Genomic DNA, 16074 nt, shown 5'->3' with positions numbered 1-16074 from the left:
TCGATGTGTCCTGGTCATTAATCCCTCAACCAAAAGTTTCTGCCTATCTACCCTATCTATGCCCATCAGAATTTTAGACATCTCAATCATGTCCCCCCTTAGCCTCCTCTGCTCCAAGGAAAACAATCCAAGTCCATCCAATCGCTCTTCATAGCTAAAACTCTCCAACGCAGGTGACATTCTGGTAAATGTCCTCTGCATCCTTCCCAGTGTTATCACATCCCTCTCAGAATCATAGAATTTACAGTGCAGAAGAAGGCCCTTGGAAAGAGCACCTCACTTAAGCCCCACACCTCCACCCTATCCCCTTTAGCTCCGTAACCCAGTAACCCCACCTAACATTTTTGGACACTAAGGGCAATTTAGCATGGCCAACCCACCTAACCCACACCGGAGGACCCGGAGGAAACCCACGCAGACACAGGGAAAACACGCAGACTCCGCACAGACAGTGAGCCAAGCCGGGAATCGAACCTGGGACCCTGGAGCTGTGAAACAACTGTGCTAACCACCGTGCTACCGTGCTGCCCTATGTCTTATATAGTAGATTCCTGAACTGCACATAATACTCTAGCTGTGGCCTAACCAACATTTTATACAGTTCCAGCATAACCTCCCTGCTCTTAAACTCTGTGCCTCAGCTAATAAAGACAAGTTTACCATACCTTCTTAACCACTTATCCACTTGCCCTGTTACTTTAAGGGACCGATGTACATGCCCATATGTCGCTCTAATCGTCGGTGCTTCCCAGGGTCCTGACGTTCATCATGTCTTCCCTTCCCTTGCTGCCCAAGAGCATCACCTCACACTTGTCTGGATTGAATTCCATTTGCCACTGAGCAGCCCATCTGACCAGCCCGTCTATATGCTCCTGTAACTAAAGGTAATAAAAACAGAAAATGTTAGAAATGCTCAACAGGTCGGGCTGCATCTGTGGAAAGAGAAACATAATTCATGGGCTGGATTTTACACCTCTGAGGGGTGTCGGGCTTGTTCGGGGGTGAGGGGGGGTCGGCCATCGTTATGGGGGTCACCCTTGGTCGGGGGGATGATGAGGGGACGTAGCACTCCCGTGGGTACACGTGCCACGACACAGGCGGTTATTACTGTCTGTCATCCCAATTAGGCTGTGAGGCCTGGACACAGGGCATGTTGGATGGCAGGGGAGGTAGGTTGGGAGACACTTGGGGGCATCCTCGGCGGTGCCCACCTGACACTGGGACGGCTCCCCGGCAAAGTTCACCTGAGACTGGGACATGCTCCGCAGCGCTTGGGCAATGCCCACCTGAGACTGGGACAGACCCGCAGCACCCCGGAAAGGTCCACCTGCGTCAGGGACACGTCCCCCAGCGACTCGAACATGCTGTCGACGCGTTCAGCCATGGGCATCACAGACTGAGCTACACCTTGGTCACCACCACTCATGGTGCTGACGTCATTCTCCAGCCTTTCCACTGTGGTCACCACCCTTGCAGTGTTGGCCTCGGTGCCAGGCATTGCCGGCACCATCTCCTGTGCCAGTAGCTTTTGGGACTCCTCCAATTGCCTATGGACCCGCTGGAGTGTCACTGACATCCCCCCCTCTGAATCTCACGGCCACACTCTATCAATTGCATCTGCTCCAGGATTGCCTGGTCCAGATGCTCAACATCGGATTGGGACCCAGCTGTGTCCTGGGATCCAACAGACCCCCAACTGCTGTCTTCCCCTGGAACTTACAGCCTCCTCCTGATGTGCATCTGCAACTGTGTGGTGCTCAGCAGATTGTGTCCCAGCAGCCTGTCCACTAACATTGCCCATCGAGGTGTGTGTCTCTGCGCTGGTGGAAGGTGGGGATGACAGCTATGACGCATCGATGGTGGCATCCTCGGAGCTCCCTTCCGAGGTGTTCTCTTGTCGGCTAGGGGGTCACCCGGATGGACCAGCGTTCTCGGATGGAGATCCTGCGGGAGAATGGACATGTGGTCAGTGAGAGAGCAGGATCATCATGCTGACATGAACAACTCATGTGTGACAGGTCACCTGGGTGGGACCGGTGGATACTCATCCCTGCGGCACAGGCCGATCACGACATCGGCGACCGATCTGTCCTTGGCTACCGCTGCAAGTTCCAGGGCTCTTTCCTTGTTGGGGGTAAAGACCCTTAGATCAGGCAGTTCGCTGCCCGTCTGGGCCTGTTCCCGTCCATTGTGGGGAAACCTCTCCTGCAGGGACACAGAAGGGGCATCGTGTGCTGCACCCTTCAGGCATCGAGGTGGGGGAGGGCATGGCGGAGACAGGTGGGCGCACCACTGCTGGGCATGGATGGGGTGTGCTGGTGGGTGCCAACGTGTGCTGGGGCACATTATGGTTTTGTTCTGGGGGAGGGGGCAGTGCCAGGCACATGGTTGTCGGGGGAGGGGTTGCAGCAGGCGGGACTGATGCCAGGGGATTGATGCCATCTCAGCCCTTCGGTCCGGGAGAGATCATTGAGCTTCTTACGGCACTGGGTGGCGGTCCTCCTGGTGACGCTCCCGAAGCTGATGGCTGCTGCCACTGCTTTCCGGCCATTGGCTGCCCTGTGGCTGACCCTCTGATCCACTTGGGGGAACTGGCATCCCATCTGGATTCCGCCGCGTCCATCAGCCTGGCCAGGTTGGCATCCCCGTATTGTGGAGCTGGTCTGCGCAGTGGCATGGCTGTGTGCTGTCTGATGTTTGCTTTGCGAAATTGGTTTAAGAACTGCTAGGGGGCAGTGCCATCCTACACGAGGGCAGTGCCAACCTGTGTCAGGGAACATTGCCAACCTGTGCCAGGACAGTGCTAACCTGTGTGATGGGCAGTGCCAACCTGCAGCAAGGGGAAGTGCCAACCTGCGCCAGGGGGTCAGTGCCAACCTGTGCCAGGGGGAAATGCCAACATGCACCAGGGGACAGTGCCAACCTGCACCAGATGGCAGTGCCAACCTGCACCAGGAGCAGTTCCACCCTGTGCCAGGGCAGTGCTGACCGGTGCCATGGAGCAGTGCCATCCTATACAGGGGACAATGCCACCCTGTGCCAGGGAACAATTCCACCCTGTGCCAGGGGGCAGTGCAAACTTGTGCCAGGGAAGTACCAGAGGGCAGTGCCATGGCACTTTCCATGCATGTCCCTCTCCCATGGGGAGTATGCTTAACATGACGCCCCCAGCGGGTTCCCCTCAACTGATTCTGCTCTTAGGCAGCAGTTGTGAACCTTACAAACGTAATGTCACATCGGTAAGGTATGAATATTCAGTGAGGGTGGATCATGTGGCTGGGATGCCCTTTACTAGATGGAAATTTATTATAATGTGAACGGGCGGGAACCTCATTATGTCACCGGCGAGGGGCGGGGAAAATCTAAAATCTACTTTTCCAACTCTAGCGGGATTTTGCACCCGCATCACAGTTTGCGTTTGCAGTGGACACAAATTCCCTGCCTCCCTCCCCCGCCATATTTATTAATTCACTTTAAACTCCGCCAGCGGCCATGAACATGTTTCCCCAGAGCTATAGTCCGGCCCTCTGGATTACTAGTCCAGTTCCGTTACCACGACATCACCATATCCCTGTGTGCTGCTCTGTCAGAGGTGCTGATTTTCAAAATCAAAACCTTGCCTGTGCTCTCAAGTGGGCATTAAAAAAAATCCATGGCACTATTTGAAGAAGAACCAAGGATTTGCCCAATGTCCTAGCCAACACTTAATCTTTTTTTTGTTGTTGTCACAAGAAGGCTTACATTAACACTGCAGTGAAGTTACTGTGAAAAGCCCCTAGTCGCCACATTCCGCCGCCTGTTCGGGCACAGAGGGAGAATTCAGAATTCTCAGCTGGTAAGGGAATTGAACCCGCACTGCTGGCCTTGTTCTGCGTCACAAACCAGCTGTCTAGCCCACTGAGCTAAACCATCTACAATCCTGAATCTACTAATCCTGAACTAACCTCAGTGAAACAGATTGCCTGATCATTTATCCTGTGGGACCTTGCTTGATACAATTTGGTTGCTGCATTTTCTTGCATTGCAATAGAAGTTACACTTCAAAAGTACATGATTTTCTGTGAAGCAGCTTAGGATGACCTGGGGTTATGAACGCTCCTTTGTAAACTCAAGCTCTTGGTCTATTTATAAAATACAACATGGAGCAAGACAACAGCAGGTACCTAATAAGTTACATAACAGACTCTGGTGGCATTTCACCCCACTTGAGCAGAATAATTATTGAAAACTGGCATAAATATTGGGAAGGTGGAAGCCACTTGGCCCTTGCTCCAAACTCTACTCCTTAGCTATGAGTTCCATCCCTCTGCCAGGAAGCAATCTGAGACAAACGCGCTCTGTTCACAACGGTGTCATACTTGACCCCGTGATGCCGACATGGGGCAGGAATCTCCGTCCATTCACGTCAGCCGGATTCTCCGGCCCCGCTGCAACAAAAGGGGGATTTGGCTGAGCACCAAATTTGCGGTCCTCGCTAGCAGCGGTAGCGGGGCGGACTCGTGACGGAGAATCCCGGCCCATTCCTGTGCCACATCACTAAGACTGCCTATTTCCACCTCTCTGACATTGCTCAGCTTTTCCCCCATTCAGCCCCTCTGTTGCTGAGTCCCTCCCCACTTGACTATTCCAATGCTGGTCTCCCACATCCTACCCTTCGTAAGCTTAAAGTCGTCCAAAACTCCTCTGCCTGTGTCTTAACTCACAGGACATCTTGTTCATCCATCACCCTGTGTTCGCTGAGCTACATTGGTCCCTGATCAAGGAACATTGAGGATTTAAAATGTCATCCTTGGTTTCCTCAGAATTTCCAAGTTGATGCTACGTTGGACAGGCTGAGTTGCTCTTGTGGAAAGCCTGCATGGACACAGCATGCTGCAACCATTGAATGGTTCTGCAAGTAAAATCCCTCCATAATTTCACCCCCCTTCCCCCCAAGTCTGTAACCCAGTGTCACAACCCTTGAGATATTTGCGTCAATTTAATTCTGTCCACTTGGGCATCCCCCATTTTAATTGCTGCACCATTGGTGGCTATGCCTTCAGTTGCCTGGACCCCAAGCTATGGAATTCCCTCCCGACACCTTTATCTCTCACTACCTCATGACTTTGGGGTGAATCCTCCACCTCCCCAGCCGGGTGTGTCTCGGTGGCGCGTCTTCGCTGAGGGCGAGATTCTCCGTCCTCGCCGCTGGCCAATGGGGTTTCCCATTTTGGCCGCCCCATGCCACCGGGAAACCCGCAGGCGGGGGTGCGCTGCTGGCGGAACGGAGAATCCCGCCAACGGAGAATCCACTCTTATTTACCTCTCTGTCCAAACTTTGGGTCATTTATTCCGATTCCTCCTGATGTTGCCGGGTGCCATATTCTGTTTCATAAGGCTCCTTTGAAGCATGTTGGGAAGTTCTGTTGTGCTAAATACGCGATGTAAACATAATTAGTTTTTGTTGACACAATATGAAACCCATCAGAAATAGGAGGGCTGCGTATGGTGTGCGTCAGTCGCACGGTTACCGCCTGGAACTGCTCCCAGGCTTGTCTATGAACTCAGCCACTCAGCAAAGTTCACTCACTCTGCATTCGATCACGTGCTTTCACTTTACACACTGAAACCTATGTCGGCAGAATCCAATGCAGGCACGAATCTGTCAACTTGCACTCACAGTGGGGTGCAGTAATTGCAGGATGTGTGGGATAGAGACAGCTAGACCCCAGTCTCCGAACCACATCCTATATGCACGCAACACCTCGCTGGTATCAGAGGATCACAGAATCAACCCTTGAACGTGTTGCAACCAAGCAATTTCGTACAGTTAAAAAAAACACCTTTCTTTTAAAAACAAATAGGCGTTTACAGCGGCCAAACCATTGCCATTTCTGCTGAGAGTGATGAAGCCACAGTATCTGCTGGACTTGGACAAAGTAAGGTAAAAGTTTCACAGAAAAATCTGAGCAGCGGAGCTTGATAAAATAAAAATGAACATTGACAATTATGAATCAATAAAGTAAGTGAGATTTAAAAAGTGCTCTTGATTATTTTTTTTAAACCAAGGAGCGGTGGTGTTTATCTCCACCTTTGACCGAGAAAGTCTTCACCTGTCAGCTTTTAAAAAAACACAATCATAAATAGTTGCTCAGGAAGTGGAACTTTTCAGAATGTTTCCGCCATCAGCATCCATGATGAAGTTGTCCACGGCTAATCCGCAGGCATCAGATTGCTCACATCTCTCTCCACTTCCTCTTTGACTTCCTGACAATCACTGAGTCAAGATTTGTGGGGTGAAGGGTGAAAATCCTGGAAATGAACAGGTGAAGCACAGGTTCTTGAAGTTATGGGCAATGTGAATACTTTGTTACGACAACTTTTTTTCTGGAAATATTTTTATTAAGATTTTAAATTTTTTTAATACAAAACCCACAAAAACACAGAATAGCAATTAAACAGTAAGAGTCCCCTCCCTCACCCCCATCTTCCCTTACAACAGTAAAACTTAGTTATTAAATCCTCCCCAACCATCCTATCCCCCCCATCCTAATAGCTAGCAGTGGCCAAGTCTTTAAAATACAATATAAACGGCCGCCATCTGCGATAAAACCTTTCCACTGACCCTCTCATGATAAACCTTCTCGAGGTGTAAAAACTCCAACAAGTCACCCAGCCAAGGCACTTGGCGGTGTAGCCGACCTCCTTGCTATGAGTGACACAAATGCCAGGATATCTGCCCCTGACCCCACCCGGAGCTCCGGCACAGCCGAAACCCCAAAATCGCCACCAATGGGCAAGGCTCCAACCCAATGCTCAGAATTGCCAGCATAGTCTTAAAAAAGGACCTCCAGAAGTCCGCCAGCTTTGAGCATGACCAGAACATGTGCGCATGATGTGCCGGGCCCTCCGGACACCGATCGCATCTAGAATCCACCCCTTCAAAACCGACTCATTCCAGCCTTCGGAAGGTATGTCCCAAACATCACATTCAGCTGGATACGACTCAGCCTCGCACAGGACGAGGTCGAGTTCAGTCTCCTCAGCGCCTCACTCTAAACTGTCTCCTCCAAGATGAATCTCAGCTCCTCCGTCCACCTGGCCTTCCTCAACATAGCCGTCTCCTCCGCCATCATCCGCTGGTATATACCCGACATGAAGGTCACCTCTGAACCAGAACATGACCAGATGCTCTCGAGCAAGGTAGAAAGTCGCTTCATCGGAAAGGCTTCTTGACCCAACTGTGCACCTGGAGATACCTGAATTTTTCAGTATCTGCGAGCCCAGATTTTTCTTTCAGTTCCCCTAAGCTAGCGAACCGACCTTCTAAAAATAAGTCTCTTACTTTCTCTCGACCTTTATCTTTCCATTCCTTAAATTCACATCCGATCTAGCAGGTTTGAATAACTGATTCGCACAGATGGGGGTCAGCCCTCAAGTTAACGTGATTGCAGACTTGCCTCCAACTTTTTAACGTGGTTACTACGACCATGTTAGATGAATATTTCTTTGGTACCACCGGTAATGGAGCTGATACCAGAGCCGCTAGGCTTGCTCCCCTCTCAGATTCGGTTTCCACCCGAATTTAAAGCTCATCCGAAACTCTGACCCACTCTTGCACCTTTTCAGCATTAGCTGCCCAATAACAGGATTGAAAGTTTGACAAGGCCAAGCCCCCCTAATTTCTCTCCCTGTGGAGCAAAGTCCTCCTGCTCCTTGGGCTCTTACCCGCCCAAATAAACCCAGTCACTCTGAAAAAAGCCTTGGGTAAGAATATTGGAAGGCACTGGAATAAGAATTAAATTCCCGGCAAGATGTTCATCTTAAGCGATTGCAATCGGCCTGCCAGGGTTAATGGGAGACCGTCCCATCTCTGACCTTTGCCACCAGCTTCATATAATTCAACCTCCGGAGTTTACCCCAGCCCCATGCAATCTGGGCACCGACATACCGGACCACCCCCCCCCCCCCCCACCCGCGCCCCCTGCCTCCCACCTGTCCGACCCACCCCCCACCGCCTCAACATCCCAACCACAAAGTATTCGCTCTTTCCTTTTCGCTCTTTCCTATTTTTATCTTGTGATTAGAGAAGGCGAGAAAACGCTGCAAGATTCCTGTAATGTTATCTATTGATGCCTCCGGATCGCTCGCCTATAAATCATCGGCGTACAACGAGATCCTGTGTTCCACTCCATCTCTAACTATTTCTCCTCATATATTCGAGGACCTCAGGGCCATGGCTAGTGGTTGTATTGCTAGTGCAAAGAGCAAAGGTGACAATGGACATGCCTGCCTGGTACCCCAGTGAAGACGAAGGGCGGGATTCTCTGCTTGTTGGCGCCGATTTCGTAATCGGTGATTGGGCGGAGAGTCCCTTTTTATGACCGAAACGGGGGTGGTGCCTATTTACGGTTGCTCCGCCCCCTTCAAAACAGCATCATCGAGGAGTATACCGCACGCCATTGGGAAGGCCTCAGGACGTTACCTGAGGGCCCACCCCAGATGCTCCGTCCCCAGTGGGCCCCGATGGCCCGAGTTCTCGACTGGGCGGTTGACTGTGTCCAGCGCTGCCACAGTCGGGGGGGGGGAGCTGTGCTGCTGGCTGGGGGGGGGGGGGTTTCGTTGAGGGCTGGGGGGAACTGGTGGGGGGTGGTCCGAGGGTGGCGAGGGGGTGTCCAGGGGGCACCACCTGGCAGATCAGGTCCGCGCGCTGCAGGCGCCATGCTGTACGGCGTGACAGCTGCAATTCTCCAGCCATTTATTTTGTGAAGGCCGTGTGTTTTAAGTGGCGTGACTGTTAGCCCCTCACCGATCGGAGGGTCGTTACTGGGGCCTCGCCGATTATTTCATCGTAAAGCTAGACACTTCCTTCCGACATAGCCTCAAAATCAGAGAAACCAGCCCGAAAGGGGTCAGAGGTCTGGCAAATGGGGCCGTATATAAAAACCGCACGTACGCTACACATCCTGACCCAAATCCAAATTTTTCTAGAACCGCAAACAGATAGACCCACTCTACCTAGGTGAACGCCTTCGCCACATCGCGCGAGGTTATGATCGCAGGGACCCGACCCTCTCCCGGAGCGAGCAGCACGGGATTCTCCGGCCCCCCCGCCGGGTGGGAGAATCGCCATGGGGCGGTGCGAATCCCGCCTCGCTGCTCCGACGCCGGCTGCCGAATTCTCCGACGTCGGTTTCTTGGCGGGGGTGGGGATCACACTGCGCCGGTCGGGGGCCGTTGGCAGTGCCCCCCCCCCCCCCCCGGCTCCGGTCCCCGATGGGCCGAGCGGCCGCCCGTTTTCGGCCAGTCCCGCCGGCGTGGATTAGACCAGGTCCGTACCGACGGGACCTGGCTCTGAGGGCGGCCTGCAGAGTCCTCGGGGGGGGCGCAGGAGGATCCAGCCCTGGGGGGGGGCCCACGGTGGCCTGGCCCGTGATCGGGGCCCACCGATCTGTGGTCGGGCCTGTGCCGTGGGGGGCACTCTTTCTCTTCGCGCCGGCCTCTGTAGGGCTCCGCCATGGCCGGCGCGGAGAAGAAACCCCCCTGCACATGCGCAGGAAACACGCCAGCGGCTCTGCGCGTGCGCCAGAATACGCTGGCGCTCCTGCACATGCGTCAACCCGCGCCGGCTGGCAGAGGCCCTTCGCCGCCGGTTGGCGCGGTCCCAACCACTCCAGCACCGGCCTAGCTCCTTCCTGGCGGCCCGGTGCTGGAGTGGTTCACGCCGCTCCTTGGCGCCAGTACGGCCCGCCCCGCCGGATACTGGAGAATCCCGGTGTAGCGCACAAAGACTCCGTGAGACGAATAGAGTGAAGTCGATGAGGCTTTATTAAGCGTGTCTGTTCCCCCGCAGCTCGATAGTAGAATGGCCTGCGGGGGAGGACTCCGGCTTCTTATACTCCGCCTTCAGGGCGGAGCTAGAGGTCAACGGCCAACCAGGACCCGGGATCTGTCAGCCAATGACATTAGGGCTTCCAGTCCCACATGACCCCCAATACATACTACCACACCCGGCCAAAGTTCCAGTCTTAGGGCTGGCTTCTCCGATTCTGCGGCTATGTACGGAGGATGCGTCTGGTCTTACATGCCAGGTGGAGGGCTAGCAACCGCACCACGTAAAAGCCCCGGCTTTACCTGCAGATATGAACGGCCAGGTCCGTGGCCGCGCATGTGAAACCCGGCGTCCTGCGGCGTCCACATCGTACAACATGGCGCCGGTCGCGCCCGGACCTGGTCTGCCAAAAACTGCCCTCCTGTAACACCCATTGTCACCCCCCACCAGCCCCCCAACTGCTGCCGAAGCCCCCCCCCCCTGCCAGCGGAACGGCTCCCCTCCCCGACTGTTGCGGCTCTGGTCACTGTCTGCAGCTGCCACGCCAGGTTTACGAGAGGACATGTGACCGAAGGCATCGGGAAGCCGGCCCATCGGGGGCGGAGCATCGGGGGAGGGCGGGGGGTATTGCCACACCAGAAAACCCGTGCGGCGGGACGTAGAATCACCCCCATGTTTACTTCTCTCTAATTACAACCTTCAGTGCTTCCCGCAGTGCTGAGGGATCGACATCCCCATTGTCCTTGTTCAAAATGTAATCCGATAGCCCCTGAGATCCTTGCACAGAGCACAATGTCCGTAAGCAGCCCCACATCCAGCCGCCATCCCTTACCTACCCCCAACTCAAAGTCAATCCAATGTGGGGCAGGGTCAGAAATGACCACCGCCGAGTACTCAGATTTCTTCAGCCCCTGCTACGAGCGTCCGGCTTGTGACAAAACAGTCAATGCTGGAAAAAACAACGTGCACTGAGGAGAAGAACGAGAAGTCTTTCCCCTGGGTTTCTGAACCACCAAAGGTCTGCCCCCACCCCACTGTTTCTTCCAAAAAAACAATTAACACCTTTGCCATACCTCCCGGGACCAGCAATCGTGGCCCAGAACTGTCTACCTGTGGGTCTAGCACATAATTCATGTCTCCTCCCATAATAAGCTGATGGGTGTCTTACATAGATACATGGAAGATAGGAGCAGGATGAGGCCTCTTGGTCCTTCGAGCCTGCTCCGCCATTCATCACGATCATGGCTGATCATTCAACTCAATAGCCTAATCCTGCATTCTCCGCATAGCCTTTGATCCCATTCTCCCCAAGTGTCCGGTATCCTTGCGAGCAGCAATTTCATGAACATTGTATCATCCCAATTTGGAGTTTAACCAATCGCCAAAACCACTGGTATCCCTTCTAACACCCCCGTTACTATACCATACTCCCTCCCACATCTGACTATATCTTCTCCGAACTAAACCAGCCACTTTTACTAATGAGGGTCACCACCTCCCGGTCCCTGCTGTCAAACCGCGGAGGAAAACTTGACTCAGCCAAGCCTTCGGAAGCCCCGCCTGATGTCACTCATGCACGTGGGTCTCCTGAAGGCTTCATCAGCTTCCAAGTTCTTTCACTGAGTATAAACCCAAAAGAAGCACGGTGGTGCAGTGGTTAGCACTGCTGCCTCACGGTGCCGAGGACCCAGGTTTGACCCCCGCCCTGGGCCACTGTTCTTTTGGAGCTGGCAAGTTCTCTTCATATCTGTGAGTGAGTGAATGGGTGGGTAAGTGAGTGAGTGAGTGGGTGAGTGAGTGGGTGGGTGAGTGGGTGAGTGAGTGGGTGAGTGAGTGGGTGAGTGAGTGGGTGAGTGGGTGAGTGAGTGAGTGGGTGAGTGAGTGAGTGAGTGAGTGGGTGAGTGGGTGAGTGGGTGAGTGAGTGAGTGAGTGAGTGAGTGGGTGAGTGAGTGGGTGAGTGAGTGAGTGAGTGAGTGGGTGAGTGAGTGAGTGAGTGGGTGAGTGAGTGAGTGGGTGAGTGAGTGACTGAGTGAGTGGGTGAGTGGGTGAGTGGGTGAGTGAGTGAGTGAGTGAGTGAGTGAGTGAGTGGGTGAGTGAGTGGGTGAGTGGGTGAGTGAGTGGGTGAGTGGGTGAGTGAGTGAGTGAGTGAGTGGGTGAGTGGGTGAGTGAGTGAGTGGGTGAGTGAGTGAGTGAGTGAGTGGGTGAGTGGGTGAGTGGGTGAGTGAATGAGTGAGTGAGTGAGTGGGTGAGTGAGTGGGTGAGTGGGTGAGTGAGTGAGTGAGTGAGTGGGTGAGTGAGTGAGTGAGTGGGTGAGTGAGTGAGTGAGTGGGTGAGTGAGTGAGTGAGTGAGTGAGTGGGTGAGTGAGTGAGTGAGTGGGTGAGTGAGTGAGTGAGTGGGTGAGTAAGTGAGTGAGTGGGTGAGTGAGTGAGTGGGTGAGAAGGTGAGTGGGTGAGTGAGTGAGTGAGTGAGTGGGTGAGTGAGTGGGTGAGAAGGTGAGTGGGTGAGTAAGTGAGTGAGTGAGTGGGTGAGTGAGTGGGTGAGTGAGTGGGTAAGTGAGTGGGTGAGTGAGTGGGTGAGTGAGTGGGTGAGTGGGTGAGTGAGTGAGTGAGTGAGTGGGTGAGTGGGTGAGTGAGTGAGTGAGTGAGTGGGTGAGTGGGTGAGTGAGTGAGTGAGTGAGTGGGTGAGTGAGTGGGTGAGTGAGTGAGTGAGTGAGTGGGTGAGTGAGTGAGTGAGTGGGTGAGTGAGTGAGTGAGTGGGTGAGTGAGTGAGTGAGTGAGTGAGTGGGTGAGTGAGTGAGTGAGTGGGTGAGTGAGTGAGTGAGTGGGTGAGTGAGTGAGTGAGTGGGTGAGTAAGTGAGTGAGTGGGTGAGTGAGTGAGTGGGTGAGAAGGTGAGTGGGTGAGTGAGTGAGTGAGTGAGTGGGTGAGTGAGTGGGTGAGAAGGTGAGTGGGTGAGTCAGTGAGAGAGTGAGTGAGTGTGTGAGTGAGTGAGTGAGTGAGAGGGTGAGTGGGTGAGAGGGTGAGTGGGTGAGTGAGTGAGTGAGTGAGTGAGTGGGTGAGTGAGTGGGTGAGTGGGTGAGTGGGTGAGTGAGTGAGTGAGTGAGTGGGTGAGTGAGTGGGTGAGTGGGTGAGTGAGTGAGTGAGTGAGTGGGTGAGTGAGTGAGTGAGTGAGTGGGTGAGTGAGTGAGTGAGTGAGTGGGTGAGTGAGTGAGTGAGTGAGTGAGTGAGTGGGTGAGTGAGTGAGTGGGTGAGTGAGTGAGTGAGTGAGTGAGTGGGTGAGTGAGTGAGTGGGTGAGTGAGTGAGTGAGTGGGTGAGTGAGTGAGTGAGTGAGTGAGTGAGTGAGTGAGTGGGTGAGTGAGTGAGTGGGTGAGTGAGTGAGTGAGTGGGTGAGTGAGTGAGTGAGTGAGTGAGTGAGTGAGTGGGTGAGTGAGTGAGTGAGTGAGTGAGTGGGTGAGTGAGTGAGTGGGTGAGTGAGTGGGTAAGTGAGTGGGTGAGTGAGTGGGTGAGTGAGTGGGTGAGTGGGTGAGTGAGTGAGTGAGTGAGTGGGTGAGTGGGTGAGTGAGTGAGTGAGTGAGTGGGTGAGTGGGTGAGTGAGTGAGTGAGTGAGTGGGTGAGTGAGTGGGTGAGTGAGTGAGTGAGTGAGTGGGTGAGTGAGTGAGTGAGTGGGTGAGTGAGTGAGTGAGTGGGTGAGTGAGTGAGTGAGTGAGTGAGTGGGTGAGTGAGTGAGTGAGTGGGTGAGTGAGTGAGTGAGTGGGTGAGTGAGTGAGTGAGTGGGTGAGTAAGTGAGTGAGTGGGTGAGTGAGTGAGTGGGTGAGAAGGTGAGTGGGTGAGTGAGTGAGTGAGTGAGTGGGTGAGTGAGTGGGTGAGAAGGTGAGTGGGTGAGTCAGTGAGAGAGTGAGTGGGTGAGTCAGTGAGAGAGTGAGTGAGTGTGTGAGTGAGTGAGTGAGTGAGAGGGTGAGTGGGTGAGAGGGTGAGTGGGTGAGTGAGTGAGTGAGTGAGTGAGTGAGTGGGTGAGTGAGTGGGTGAGTGGGTGAGTGGGTGAGTGAGTGAGTGAGTGAGTGGGTGAGTGAGTGGGTGAGTGGGTGAGTGAGTGAGTGAGTGAGTGGGTGAGTGAGAGTGAGTGAGTGGGTGAGTGAGTGAGTGAGTGAGTGGGTGAGTGAGTGAGTGAGTGAGTGAGTGAGTGGGTGAGTGAGTGAGTGGGTGAGTGAGTGAGTGAGTGAGTGGGTGAGTGAGTGAGTGAGTGAGTGAGTGAGTGAGTGGGTGAGTGAGTGAGTGAGTGAGTGAGTGGGTGAGTGAGTGAGTGAGTGAGTGAGTGGGTGAGTGAGTGAGTGAGTGAGTGGGTGAGTGAGTGAGTGAGTGAGTGAGTGGGTGAGTGAGTGAGTGGGTGAGTGAGTGAGTGAGTGGGTGAGTGAGTGAGTGAGTGGGTGAGTGAGTGAGTGGGTGAGAAGGTGAGTGGGTGAGTGAGTGGGTGAGTGAGTGAGTGAGTGGGTGAGTGAGTGGGTGAGAAGGTGAGTGGGTGAGTGAGTGAGTGAGTGTGTGAGTGAGTGAGTGAGAGGGTGAGTGGGTGAGAGGGTGAGTGGGTGAGTGAGTGAGTGAGTGAGTCAGAGGGTGAGTGGGTGAGAGGGTGAGTGGGTGAGTGAGTGAGTGAGTGTGTGAGTGAGTGAGTGAGTGAGTGGGTGAGTGAGTGAGTGAGTGAGTGGGCGAGTGAGTGAGTGGGTGAGTGAGTGAGTGAGTGGGTGAGTGAGTGAGTGAGTGAGTGGGTGAGTGAGTGAGTGAGTGAGTGGGTGAGTGAGTGAGTGAGTGAGTGGGTGAGTGAGTGAGTGAGTGAGTGAGTGGGTGAGTGAGTGAGTGAGTGAGTGGGTGAGTGAGTGAGTGAGTGAGTGAGTGGGTGAGTGAGTGAGTGGGTGAGTGTGTGAGTGAGTGGGTGAGTGAGTGAGTGAGTGGGTGAGTGAGTGAGTGGGTGAGAAGGTGAGTGGGTGAGTGAGTGGGTGAGTGAGTGAGTGAGTGGGTGAGTGAGTGGGTGAGAAGGTGAGTGGGTGAGTGAGTGAGTGAGTGAGTGTGTGAGTGAGTGAGTGAGAGGGTGAGTGGGTGAGAGGGTGAGTGAGTGAGTGGGTGAGAGGCTGAGTGGGTGAGTGAGTGAGTGAGTGAGTGAGTGTGTGAGTGAGATGAGTGAGTGAGAGGGTGAGTGGGTGAGAGGGTGAGTGGGTGAGTGAGTGAGTGAGTGAGTGAGAGGGTGAGTGGGTGAGAGGGTGAGTGGGTAAGTGAGTGAGTGAGTGTGTGAGTGAGTGAGTGAGTGAGAGGGTGAGTGGGTGAGAGGATGAGTGGGTGAGTAAGTGAGTGGGTGAGTGAGTGGGTGAGTGAGTGAGTGAGTGAGTGTGTGAGTGAGTGAGTGAGTTAGATGGGTGAGTGGGTGAGAGGGTGAGTGGGTGAGTGAGTGAGTGAGTGAGTGAGTGAGATGGGTGAGTGGGTGAGAGGGTGAGTGGGTGAGTGAATGAGTGAGTGAGTGAGTGGGTGAGTGAGTGGGTGAGTGGGTGAGTGAGTGAGTGAGTGAGTGAGTGAGTGGGTGAGTGAGTGAGTGAGTGGGTGAGTGAGTGAGTGAGTGAGTGAGTGGGTGAGTGAGTGAGTGAGTGGGTGAGTGAGTGAGTGAGTGGGTGAGTAAGTGAGTGAGTGGGTGAGTGAGTGAGTGGGTGAGAAGGTGAGTGGGTGAGTGAGTGAGTGAGTGGGTGAGTGAGTGGGTGAGAAGGTGAGTGGGTGAGTAAGTGAGTGAGTGAGTGGGTGAGTGAGTGGGTGAGTGAGTGGGTAAGTGAGTGGGTGAGTGAGTGGGTGAGTGAGTGGGTGAGTGGGTGAGTGAGTGAGTGAGTGAGTGGGTGAGTGGGTGAGTGAGTGAGTGAGTGAGTGGGTGAGTGGGTGAGTGAGTGAGTGAGTGAGTGGGTGAGTGAGTGGGTGAGTGAGTGAGTGAGTGAGTGGGTGAGTGAGTGAGTGAGTGGGTGAGTGAGTGAGTGAGTGGGTGAGTGAGTGAGTGAGTGAGTGAGTGGGTGAGTGAGTGAGTGAGTGGGTGAGTGAGTGAGTGAGTGGGTGAGTGAGTGAGTGAGTGGGTGAGTAAGTGAGTGAGTGGGTGAGTGAGTGAGTGGGTGAGAAGGTGAGTGGGTGAGTGAGTGAGTGAGTGGGTGAGTGAGTGGGTGAGAAGGTGAGTGGGTGAGTCAGTGAGAGAGTGAGTGAGTGTGTGAGTGAGTGAGTGAGTGAGAGGGTGAGTGGGTGAGAGGG

Source organism: Scyliorhinus torazame, chromosome 8, assembly GCF_047496885.1.
Source record: "Scyliorhinus torazame isolate Kashiwa2021f chromosome 8, sScyTor2.1, whole genome shotgun sequence".
In the NCBI taxonomy this organism is placed as follows: domain Eukaryota; kingdom Metazoa; phylum Chordata; class Chondrichthyes; order Carcharhiniformes; family Scyliorhinidae; genus Scyliorhinus; species Scyliorhinus torazame.
The sequence above is the reverse complement of the archived record's forward strand: the minus strand, read 5'-3'. Positions refer to the sequence as shown.